The 12411-nt window shown below is 39.9% G+C and overlaps 1 protein-coding gene across 3 annotated transcripts in view; it reads right to left on the reverse strand.

Moving 5' to 3' along the window:
• Nucleotides 1-12411, reverse strand: part of MYH10 (myosin heavy chain 10) — a 121513-nt gene that overhangs the window by 57668 nt on the left and 51434 nt on the right. The gene's annotated exons all lie outside the window — the stretch shown is intronic.

Below are 12411 nucleotides of genomic sequence, written 5' to 3' on the forward strand. Positions count from 1 at the left end.
TAAAGAAGTCACAATGATTTTGAGAGCTCTAGGACTCGCACTCGGAGAAGGCAATGGCAAGCCACTCCAGTACTCTTGCCTAGAAAATCCCATGGATGGAGCAGCCTGGTAGGCTGCAGTCCGTGGGGTTGCTAAGGGTCGGACACGACTGAGCGACTTCACTTTCACTTTCACACATTGCAGAGGGAAATGGCAACCCACTCCAGTGTTCTTGCCTGGAGAGTCCCAGGGACGGGGTCACACAGAGTCGGACACGACTGAAGTGACTTAGTAGCAGCAGGACTCGCACTACTTGATTTCAAGAAGTTATAGGATAATTAAGACAGCTATAGGATAATTAAGGTGTGGTACTGGTGTATGGACAGAGATACAGATCAACAGAACAGTGTACAGTCCAGGAGCTGAAAGTCTTGCTCTGCACAGGAAACGCACGGTTAGTCTGATACAGCTAAAGTATCATGCCATCACAGTAACAGATGCACATCTCACTAAGGGTCTGCTTTCAGTTCAGTTCAGTTGCTCAATCGTGTCCGACTCTTTGCGACCCCATGAATCACAGCACGCCAGGCCTCCCTGTCCATCACCAACTCCCGGAGTTCACTCAAACCCATGTCCATCGAGGGTCTGCTTTGGATGCCACTAAACCCCAAAGTGTTTCAGAGGGAGGTAAAAAACATTTTGTGAAAAACAGCCTCTTAGCACCTCTCAAACAGTTATGTATAAAATCACTCACTACATTTATAAATTATCAAAACACTGGTTGAACTGAAACAACTCTGGACATGCGTCTAACATTTGTAACTGAGTATATGTGGACAAAAGAATACATTAACAGAACGTGAAACTGAAAAAGAGGATGGTGACACCAATATCAGCAACACCCTCAAGCTTAAAAGTGGATCTTTGTGTCACACAACTTAAGGAGGTAACAATTTAAATTCTATCGACTACCACGCAAATCCATCTTTAAGAGGCTGCTGGTGAGCATTTAGCAATTACTTCCATAGAGAATTTGTTAATTACTTTAGAGTCACAAAATAAAAATGACAATTTGCTAGGTTATTTGGTTAGTTTTATTTCATGAAGGGAGAGAAAGTTTTGTTTGGATTTTTTTTTTTTAAACAGGAGAAAAAACTTTTCCTCCTTTTCAGATGGACTAGTGATATTATGTAAGCAGACTTCATAATAACAGTTAGTATAAATTACAGTTTACACAAATAACAGTTAATACAAATAAAATCGTTGAGGCATTGAGAGATGCTGACACAATGCCCCCTCAACTCCAGGAGAAGCAAGGCTGTGCTTTTTCAGCACCTGTAGAAGAACAGCGTGGCCCAAGCATGTCCAGGGGACTGGGAGACACAGTGCTAAGGGAACAGAAAACGGATTCCCATGACAGTCTAGAGGAGCTGCGTCGTCTTTCGGTTTATCAAGTCCATTCATTAGCTTCAAGCTGAACAGTAATTTGAAGGGAGGTTCTGTGCTTGTTTCAAGTTCTCTTAAAACTACTACAGACAGTAGCAGTCCATGGTAACAGTGCAGTCTGATTTCAACTTCTAAACTGTAAGGAAAACTACTCCAGTATTTTCAAGTCTGGGCACATAGCTATTCAGAGTGGCAACCATAAACACCTTTATTCTCTTCTGACAACAGGTTCTCACTTATTATTGCCTTTGCATTGTCAGAATGCAATACTGGAAGAATACCTAAGACGTCTGACAGTCCGTAATTCTGTGAAGAGAGGAAGATCTTTTTCGATCTATAACTGTACAACATTTTCATTTTTAGATTTACAAGCACCAATTAGAATGGTCAATCCAATGAATCTCTTCATTTTGACACCATCTACTTCCTTTTAATCACTTTCATATACAATTTTGCCTTCAGCATTTGTCCTTTTATAAACCATACCAGATAAATGCTGATCCACAAACATCACAAAAGATGAAAGAGCACTGTCACTCGGTCATTCAGAACACCAGTGGTCCAGACTCTTATTACAACATTCTGAGTGATGAAATTCTTCCTTTTGAAAGACTAACTGGATGCCAAAGACATATTTCCTTTTGGTCTTTAGAAATACATTGTTCTTGAATCTGAGAAAATTCAAGGCTACACCATTTGGAGACTCAAACTGAGACTTATGGAACCAAGTTCACCATCATCGTTAAGTCTACACTGCTACCTATCTCTCTGTATTCATCTTCTCATTCATCTAATATTTGTGAAATGTGTTCCTCTGTCACTCTTTTCTCTTGGCCATTTTGGTGAAAACTTTTGATTTTTCAACTATGTTCACTGAAAGCTAAAAGTAGACTAAAAAATGCTCTTTGCAGCACTCTTTCTACCTTCTTGAAAGATAGTGCAATTCTTTGGGCAATATAATAAGCAAACTAAAGCATGATGCAGGAGTCACTGTGCATCCTACTAGGCAATCCCATTACTCTATTATTCTGGTCTTGTTTTAACACTGTTGGGGATAACTGATGAGTAATGATGAATCAATTCCCAGGATGATGAAATAGCAAAATGTTACAAAATACAGAAAAGATCACTAATATATCACAGTGATAAGATTACTAAAACCTTTAATTTTTCTTCGATTTATATAATGGTCCAAAGGAATCATATGGTAATTATGAGAGAAATGAGTTCTACTCTATTTTTTAAAATAAGTCAATTCCATCCTTGTTATGTGGAAGACCCTTAAGAAAGAATAAAGTTTAAAAAACTAAGTCCTTACAGATAGTTAGAACTGCTCAAAAAAGAAACTGAAGTAAAATCAGGTCTTGATGGTTATAATGAGGATTACAATTCTTTACAACTTTTAAATAGCTGTATCATTTATACAATACTTCACTGAGCCAAAAAAAATAGCTATTTTAAAAGAGAGTAGTCAAGATAATGTTATTATTTCAAAACTGCAAAGAATACACTGCCAACCCACTGCTCAGATACTTTTTCAAACTTTTCTTTAACACTGTAGAAAAGTTAATCAAAATCATATCATACCACTGAATTCTTGCTGAGTATTTCACTTAAAACTTTGTTGTATAGTAATATAAACTTTCAGCTTTCAATAACTTGTATAATTTCTTTATTATATATTAATCTACATGCTGTTTAAGCTTTCAACTTCTAATACTATTTTTTATTCCCTTTTCTTTACCACTCTACATCATAAATTCAAAATTCATGACAAAATTCTTTATTTGGGCAAAAGGACAAAGTTACCATACTGGCAATGCTGAACTCTAATAACTTTAAAATCTTACACTGAACACAATCCATTTTACATTTGGTGAGCTTATTCTTCCTTTACTTCATGGGAGACTATAAACTAAAAAAAGGAAGTTACATTCAAAGGAGAAATTGGAAAGGAAAAAAAAAGCACCCTAAATTTTGGGCTTCTGAACAGGCAACCTAAAAAGAAATGTCCCAGATTATTTTAGACATGTGATCACTTACTTGGATAAACAAGCAAAGTCACCAGCATTCAACACCTAACTTGCATATCAGCTCCCTAGCCACTGGTCCACTTTCCTTTTCATAACCGGCACTGTAGCTGCTCTGACCATTACAGTTGGTGCCAGACTAGTATCTTTTGGCTGAATGAAAAGGACCAGGCAAAAAATCATGAAGAAAGTAGGGAGAGTGAGGAAGCCTACATGTGGAGAGGGGGCAGAGTGGACGGGGGTGTCCCTCCAGCCCTCCCCTGACCCCAAAGGAAACCAGTACCTCCTCACATACTCAATCAGTACTCTTTCAGAATTAACATTTTTGTTAACATACAAATCTAGACCAAAGTGGAAAACAAGTTGAGTTTTACTATTAAGTGGGTTGGGTCCTCTAATCTTTTCAACACGATATGAAGAAACTTGTAGAAGATTTTGTTGTTGTTCAGTCGCTAAGTCATGTCCTAAGTCAGGACTCTTTGTGACCCCATGGACTGCAGCATGCCAGCCTCCCCTGTCTGTCACCTTCTCCCAGAGTATGCTCAAACCCACATCCATTGAATCACTGTGGAAGATGTCTGCTCTGTATCTGATTCCCATACAGGTCAGATTGGGGTACTCAGAATATTCAACCAGGATTTCGTCAACAAAGACAAAAACAAGGAAAAAGCAAACACAGGACAAGTATTTTATGTTATGTATGAATGATAGAGGATGCATTTTGACGCCATGCACGCTGTGTTCCGATCCAAGGACAACTAAGACAGTGCGTTACCTGCAAGAGTCTGAACAGCAAAGACAACTAGCATTCTCTCTCTTATGTAAAACTGAAACTGTTAAGAATTTCACTCAAAAGAGGCAATAGGACAACTTGGATATTTTGACACTATTAAGAAAATAAGAAAATTATCTTAAAGAATTTTATCCCTTCTGAATTGAATCGACTTTCTAGAACTTTTTCTGCTGGGTGGTTACAACATATCTATAGTAATTAAACCTACATTGTTAGCACCTTACTACAGAGACAATGCAGTCTTCATGCTCTGAAAATACTTTTTTCCCTCTTTCCAATTTGTATTTAAAGTTACTGTAAGACCTGTACTTTACTAGAAAACACAGTAGCCTAGACAGTGTGCTCTGTGAGTTTGCTCCAGGAAGAATCTCCAGTCTGGAGGTAGCTATTTGCCCTAAATAGGAAAACCCATTCGGGAAGTAAATTAGCCAGGAGGCAACCCAGAGGGCAGATGGCTATTTTGAATGCTCCAGCTATTTTAATCTCCGAACAACAGCAGAAGCTTTGTTAATCAGTAAAATGAGTTTTCTTATGAATTAAGTGGCCTTGTTACTTAGTATAACGAATGTTTGAAATTCCTGGGGGAAAATGAGTGATATTAAGAGCCCTGGTCTGACTGGAAATACACAGACGTCAGCCAGCCAGTCTGGTGTGGGCCAGGTGTCAGGGCTGCAGCAAGCCCCAAGGGCTGGGAGGGCAGCAGCTCACTTGGAGGACGAGGGATACCCCGTGTAGACCACATCCTGTCTCGGATGCTGTCATGTTGGCCTCAGTAAGTCATTATGGAAAGTCTGGGTGAGAGTACTAAAGACAGAGCATTGACCGTGTTCAATTTATCTACAGAACTGATTTTGGTGCTGGCTGGCTAATACAGGTGAGGGTACAGAACTCTGACTCACTTTCGTTGTAACCTGGTAGCCAAGCAGTAGGGAGGTCATCTGGAGCCTTTATCTGGCTCCAATGATTAGAAGCTAATTAGCTATTAATACCTCGAGGTACATAACTTGGGAATTGCCAAACTGGCTTAAATCTTTGCAAAAGAAGGATAAAAAGAGAAAAGAACAAAAAGGGAAAAGATTTGAGGAAGTATGGAAAGTGATCCCCACTTTCTGAGGGAAGATGTATCTGCCGATACAATCATTTTGAAATTGAAATCCCTGTTTCAAAGTTTCATTACAAGAGATTCATTTTACATAAACCTCTCCATCTGGAATGCATCTGACTTCTCCGTAAACAGAGATCTGGACTAACTGTGAACAATTATTTTCATAAGGGTAATGCTCTCCTAAAGAATCTCCTTTAATACAAACCATATGCTAGCATCTTTGAAAAAAAAGATATTCTTCAGGAAATTACTCGTCTATATCAGATCAAAGAAATGGAAACAAATGGATTCTAAAGTTTATGGAATTTATAGTTTCAAATATTTTCACTGCAAGCACATGGCTTTAAATAATGACTATGTGGAATTCCACTGGACACATAATTCATCTTTTAACATCACACTGCTCTTTGATGCTGATGTCCAACACCAACCCCAGGCCTGGCCTAGCCATGGTGCCAGAGCCTCCCTCCTGGCCAGAGCCTCACACTTCTAAATCTGGGGCATAGGCACTATGGAAAACAGTATGGAGGTTCCTTAAAAAGCTAAAAATAGTTACCATATAATCCAGCAATCCTGTTCCTGGGCATATATCCGGAAAAGATGAAAACTCTAATTCAAAAAGATATATGCACCCCAATATTCATAGCAGCACTATTTATAATAGCCAAGACATGGAAGCAACCTAAATGTCCATCAACATGTTTATCAACAATGGATAAAAATGTAGTCTGTGTGTAACACATACACAATAGAACTCATTCATAAAAAAGAATGAAATTGCCATCTGCAACAAGATGGATGGAGCTAGAGATTATCATACAGAGTGAAGTAAGTTAGACAAAGAAAGACACATATATGATACTGTTTAATGTGGAATCTAAAATATAATGCAAATGAATTTATTTACAAAACATAAGCAGACTCACAGACATAAAAAACAAACTTATGGCTACCAAAGGGGAAGGGAGGACAGGGATAAATTAAGAGTATGGGATTAACAGATATATACTACCACATATGAAACAGATAAGCCACTAGGATTTACTGTATAGCACTGGGAATGATATAGGTTAATACCTTGTAATAACCTAGAACATAAAAGAATCTAAAAAAATATATATGTATAACTGAATCATTTTTGCTGTATATCTGAAACTAACACAATGTTGCAAATCAACTATAAAAAAAAAGCAAAAAAATCAGGGCATGCATATTCCCAGAGAGCCTGGCACATACAACATGCTACCTGAGCTCAAATGTATGTGATGGCAAGTGATCAAAAGTTAAAACTCAAATGAAGGTGAGCTCTGTCCACTGATTAGTCCAAGGGTCTAAAAAGAGTGCCTAGCACTTAGTAGGCAATCACATTGTAACTGAATGGATTCCACAAAGACGTCTACACACCTACTATGTACGTGGGAGGCACACAGCCAGCAACTAAGGATCTGGAAAGCAAGATGGGAAGGGCCCCGACCATCAGGGATCTTATATCCTAGCAGGAAAGAAATCATAGATGAGCACAGCATAAATCACAGACAGTGGGAAGTGCTATGAAGGAAAACAGCAGGAGGCTGGGAGAGAGAACACAGGAGAAACCTCCTCAGATCCGATTTAGAGTTTGAGACAAATGAGGAGGATAGGGGACAAAGATGGAGAAACTTGGACAGACTGGAAATATGTTCTGGAAGTGGACTCACACAATTCACTCCTGGCCTGGACATGAACCGTGACAAAAAGGCTTAATCAAGGATGATATACTCCTAGGTATTTTGGTTTTCGAGGTTTTCTTGATTCTATTTTGTTTTACGCTTAAGCAACTGGGTGACTTGATTGTATCGTTTATTCACCTAAGACTTACAAAAAGATAATTTGAAAGAAAAAGAAAAAAGTTCCATTTGGAATATGTCAATTTGAGAAATCTACTAGACATCCAAATGGAGATAACTAGGAAGCTGCACAGTGACCAGCAAAGAATAGGTGCTTAATTAATAATTAACTGAAATGCACAACAAAAACAATCCAATCATGTAAAATCTGAAAATGAGTCTACACTGGCTACTCTCTAATCCCCTGAGAACCAGGGTTGGCAACACCCACTGAAGACTGCTAAACTGTTTTAACTGAGTGTGGAATGAGAGTTGATCAATGGAGCTAACACTGCTAAAATCAGCCTTCTTGTGATGTTGTGCAGTTAACGCCTTATGTAATAGTAGCTCTTTACAAAACTCTTTCTTTAAAAAAATACTATACATATCAACGTAAAGTTGACTTTCTAGAAATTAAAACTCAAAGTCAACAATTTAAAGGCATCTTTGTTTCTTGGTTGAATGATTAGCTGTGTCTAACAACACTGTCTTAATCAAAAATCTTTTCTAAAAAGATTAGCTTTTACTATATTAGATGGAGCATACTTAGTGATGATTATTCAGTAGCACAAGCACCTTGGAAGGTAGAACCTCAGCTGAATCACAGTTTGTTGAGAATTTACATTGATGGGTGATTCTTGCTAGAATCAATTTTCCTGAAAACAATCTAAGAAATTCTTCCCACCAGTAGAATGTAAAACAAGTTCCCACCAGAATAATCTTTATCAACCGTTGGACAAGCTGTGCCAATAACAAGCATTAAGGGGACTATGTACAGTTACTGCTTTACAAATGAATTTCAAAAGGTGATTACCTAATTTAGACTACCATTTAAAGGAGCACATCAGAGCAGAGTTTCTCAACCTCCATGTAACTGATGTGTGGGGATAACTCTGTTGTGGGCCCTCCTGTACATTTCAGAACGTTCAGCAATATGCCTGGCCTCCACCCACGAGATGCCAAGTGTAGGAACCCTGCTGCTGCTAAGTTGCTTCAGTCGTGTCCGACTCTGCCTGACTCCATAGACAGCAGCCCACCAGGCTCTGCCATCCCTGGGATTCTCCAGGCAACAACACTGGAGCAGGTTGCCATTTCCTTCTCCAGGGGATCCCAAATTGAGAATCACTGATCTACAGTAATGCAAACTACAGATTTGTTACTTTAGACACTAAGTTGTGTTTGACTCTTTTGTGACCCCATGGACTGTTGCCCACCAGGCTCCTCCGTCCATGGGATTTCCCAGGTAAGAATACTGGAGTGAGCTACCATTCCCTTCTCTAGGGGATCTTCCCAACTCAGGGATCGAACCTGTGTCTCCAGCATTGGCAGGCAGATTTTTTTACCTCTGAGCCACTAGGGAAGCCCGTGGAACTGAGGCCTCTTGCCAAAAGCTACCCGAGTAACAAGCTGGGAAGCAAAGCTCCTCCAGCCTCAGCAGCCTTCAGAGGCTTAGTGCTAGCCAATCACATGGTAATGACGACCTCCTGGCAGACCCTGAGCCAGAACCAGCACCCAGCAACACTGAGACAATAAATGCTCTACATCACTGGGACTTATGGTATCTGGTCACAAAGCAGTAGACTCTAATCCAGTTACCTGTTGCTCTGTCCCAAACAAGAGCCCCATCAGCTGACTCCTTACCTTTCAATAATGGGATCACCACATTCTAGACCAAAGGACAGGACTGGTTAGTAGCAGTTTACCTTTTCTAGGCAAAAGTTAGACAAATGGGCACAAAACTGTTTCTCTTGGATTTGGAATGTGGTTTGGGGGAGGGGGGCGTTTAGAAATCAGGAGTGACTGGTACCCTGATTTACATGGTAAAACATTTTCCACTACAAAGTCCCTGAAAATCTTTACAACACTCTCATACCAAAGCTGGTAGCTATCTCCCACCCCATGACACAGCCACTAAACACAGGGCTTTCAGCAAAAAGAATTTAAGATTTAACTGTGGCTCAGACTCAACGCTGATGATCCATGGAATGACAGAAAACTCTAAATGCAGCTCAATTTCCTCAGATCTGAAAGTCACAGTCATGCTTCTTACTGACACAGGCATATTTGTTATCCCACTTTGTAGAGAAAAAGCTAAAATAATTACTAAATGAACTCAGACTAAGCAGATCTTCAGATTTTATCTTACTAGGAATAAACAGTATTCCAAGCAAATACGTCCCTACTACTTTTCACATAACCTGGAAAGCCTCTTGCCCTTCAACTACCTCTGAGGGTACTGGGTGTTAGGGTGGAGTTGTCCTCCCCACCCCCAAATTCATATGCTGAAATCCTAATGTCTACTAGCTCAGAGCAAGACCATATTTAAAGAAAGGGTCTGCACAGATGTAATTAAGTTAAAATGAGGTCATAATGGTGGGCTGAATCCAACATGACTGGGGTCTTAGAAGAACAGAACAGACATGCAGAGGGAAGGCCATATGAATTCCCAGGAGATGGCTATCCACAAGCCAAGGAGACAGACCTCGGAAGAAACCAACCCTGGCCACATATTGATTTCAGATTTCTATCCTCCACTGTGAAAAAACACATTGTTTAGTCTATTGTTTAAGCCACCCAGTCTGCAGTGCTCTGTTTCGGCAGCCTGGACACAAGCATACAGAGGGTTATTGACTGCCTTTGTATACTGGGTCCCCTATGGTCACTCACCTAGAGTCAGACATCCCGGAGTGCAAAGTCAAGTGAGCCTTAGGAAGCATCACCATGAACAAAGCTAGCGGAAGTGATAGAATTCTAGTTGAGCTATTTCAAGTCCTAAAAGATGCTGTTAAAGTGCTGCACTTAATATGCCAGTGAATTTGGAAAACTCAGCAGTGGCCACAGGACTGGAAAAGGTCAGTTTTCATTCCAATCCCTAAGAAAGGCAATGCCAAAGAATGTTCAAACTATAGCACTATTGCACTCATCTCACACACTAGCAAAGTAATGCTCAAAATTACCCAAACTGGGCTTTAACAGTACATGAACTGAGAACTTCCAGATGTTCAAGCTGGATTTAGAAAAGGCAGAGGAACCAGAGATCAAATTGCCAACATCCACTGGATCACAGAAAAAGCAAGACAGTTACAGAAAAATATCTACTTCTGCTTTATTCATTGCACCAAAGCCTTTGACTGTGTGGATCACAACAAACTGTGAAGAATTCTTAAAGAGATGGAATACCAGACCACCTTACCTGCCGCCTGAGAAATCTATATGCAGGTCAAGAAGAAACAGTTAGAACTGGACATGGAACAACGGACTGGTTCCAAATTGGGAAAGGAGTACATCAAGGCTGTATATTGTCACCCTGCTTATTTAACTTCTAGGCAGAGTATATCACATGAAAAGCCAGGCTGGATGAAGCACAAGCTGGAATCAAGACTGCTGGGAGAAATATTAATAACCTCAGATATGCAGATGACACCACCCTTACAGTAGAAAGCAAAGAGGAACTCAAGAGCCTCTTGATGAAAGTGAAACAGGAGAGTGAAAAAGCTGGCTTAAAATTCAACATTCAAAAAACTAAGATAAAGGCATCCGGTCCTGTGACTTCACAGCAAATAGATGGGGAAACGGGAAACAGTGACAGGTTTTATTTTTTTGGGCTCCAAAATCACTGCAGATGGTGACTGCAGCCATGAAATTAAAAGATGCGTGCTGCTTGGAAGGAAAGCTATGAACAACCTAGACAGCATACTAAAAAGCAAAGACATTACCTTGCCAACAAAGGTCCGTCTAGTCAAAGCTATGGTTTTTTCAGAAGTCACGTATGGATGTGAGAGTTGGGAACATAAAGAAGGCTGAGCACCTAAAAATTGATGCTTTTGAACTGTGGTGTTGGAGGAGACTCTTGAGAGTCCCTTGGACTGCAAGGAGATCCAACCAGTCCATCCTAAAGGAGACCAGTCCTGGGTGTTCATTGGAAGGACTGACACTGAGGTTCCCATACTCTGGTCACCTGATGCGAAGAACTGACTCACCGGAAAGACCCCAACGCTGGGAAAGACTGAGGGCAGGAGACGGGGACGACAGAGGACGAGATGGTTGGATGGCATCACCGACTCGATGGACATGAGTCTGAGCTAGCTCCAGGAGTTGGTGACGGACAGGGAGGCCTGGCGTGCTGCAGTCCATGGGGTCACAAAGAGTCAGACACATCTGAGCGACTGAAATGAACTGAATTATGGTCTGGGGGCTTCTAATTCCAGAAACCATGTCATCAGACTATTGTACGGACCACAACTTTACACTCCCACAGGAAAAAAAAAAAAGTCACAGTTATCCTGATTTCCAAAAACCGCCCATTGAGGAATCACTAGAATTAAAGTTGCTTTGATTCTGGCCTTCTTAACTTTAACCAAGACGTCTAATATCAGAGGAGGGAGGAAAAACATAGAAACAACTCCAGCTGTTGAAGCAGAAATAGCACAAGCTGAATGATTTGCTATCAAAGTGTTGACTCTGAGAAGCTGGAAAAGGGAAGGTCATGTCCTGTGACACTGATCTTGCTGTCATTCAGGAAAATGTCCCCAGACGAGCTGTGCAAGCTGAGGGAGAAAGTAAAGTTTTCATTGAATTCAGAGAGTAGAATGGCTGAGAAGAAAATTTTAGAGAAGTACCATCCCAATATTCCATGATAATCTATATGAGAAAAGAACCTAAAAAATGAACGAATACATGGGCCTGTATAACTGAATCACTCTGCTATACACCTGAAATTAAACAACACTGTAAATCAACTATACCCCAATAAAACTAAAATATTAAAAATAAATAGAACAGTAGCGATAAATTATTCTGAGATCCATATACCATAGAAACAGCAAGGTACAAAGACAACAATTTACCACATCAAATTCCAACTTCACTTTGTTCAGTGTTAATTGTGCCCAGCACTGTGTTAAGTACTTGACATGCACCTCATTTAATCTCCATGACAAGCCCAGAATTATTTATATCATCCCCAACCAAAGTGAAGAAATAGGTTCAGAGAGGTTATAACAACACAACCATAGAATACATAACTATATATTTATATATAATAAACATACGATTTAAATTACTTTCCCATTTGTTTTTTCCTCTTTTTTTTTTTTTGCTTTTCAAAATATGACTACTAGGAAAATTTTAATTACATGTGACTTGCACTGTATTTCTATTCCCTGTTCCATACTACATCTGTTAGGGAGGAAG

The sequence above is a fragment of the Moschus berezovskii genome, chromosome 20 (genome assembly GCF_049115385.1).
Source record: "Moschus berezovskii isolate FMDL1 chromosome 20, NW_MosBer_1.0, whole genome shotgun sequence".
Taxonomy (NCBI): Eukaryota; Metazoa; Chordata; class Mammalia; order Artiodactyla; family Moschidae; genus Moschus; species Moschus berezovskii.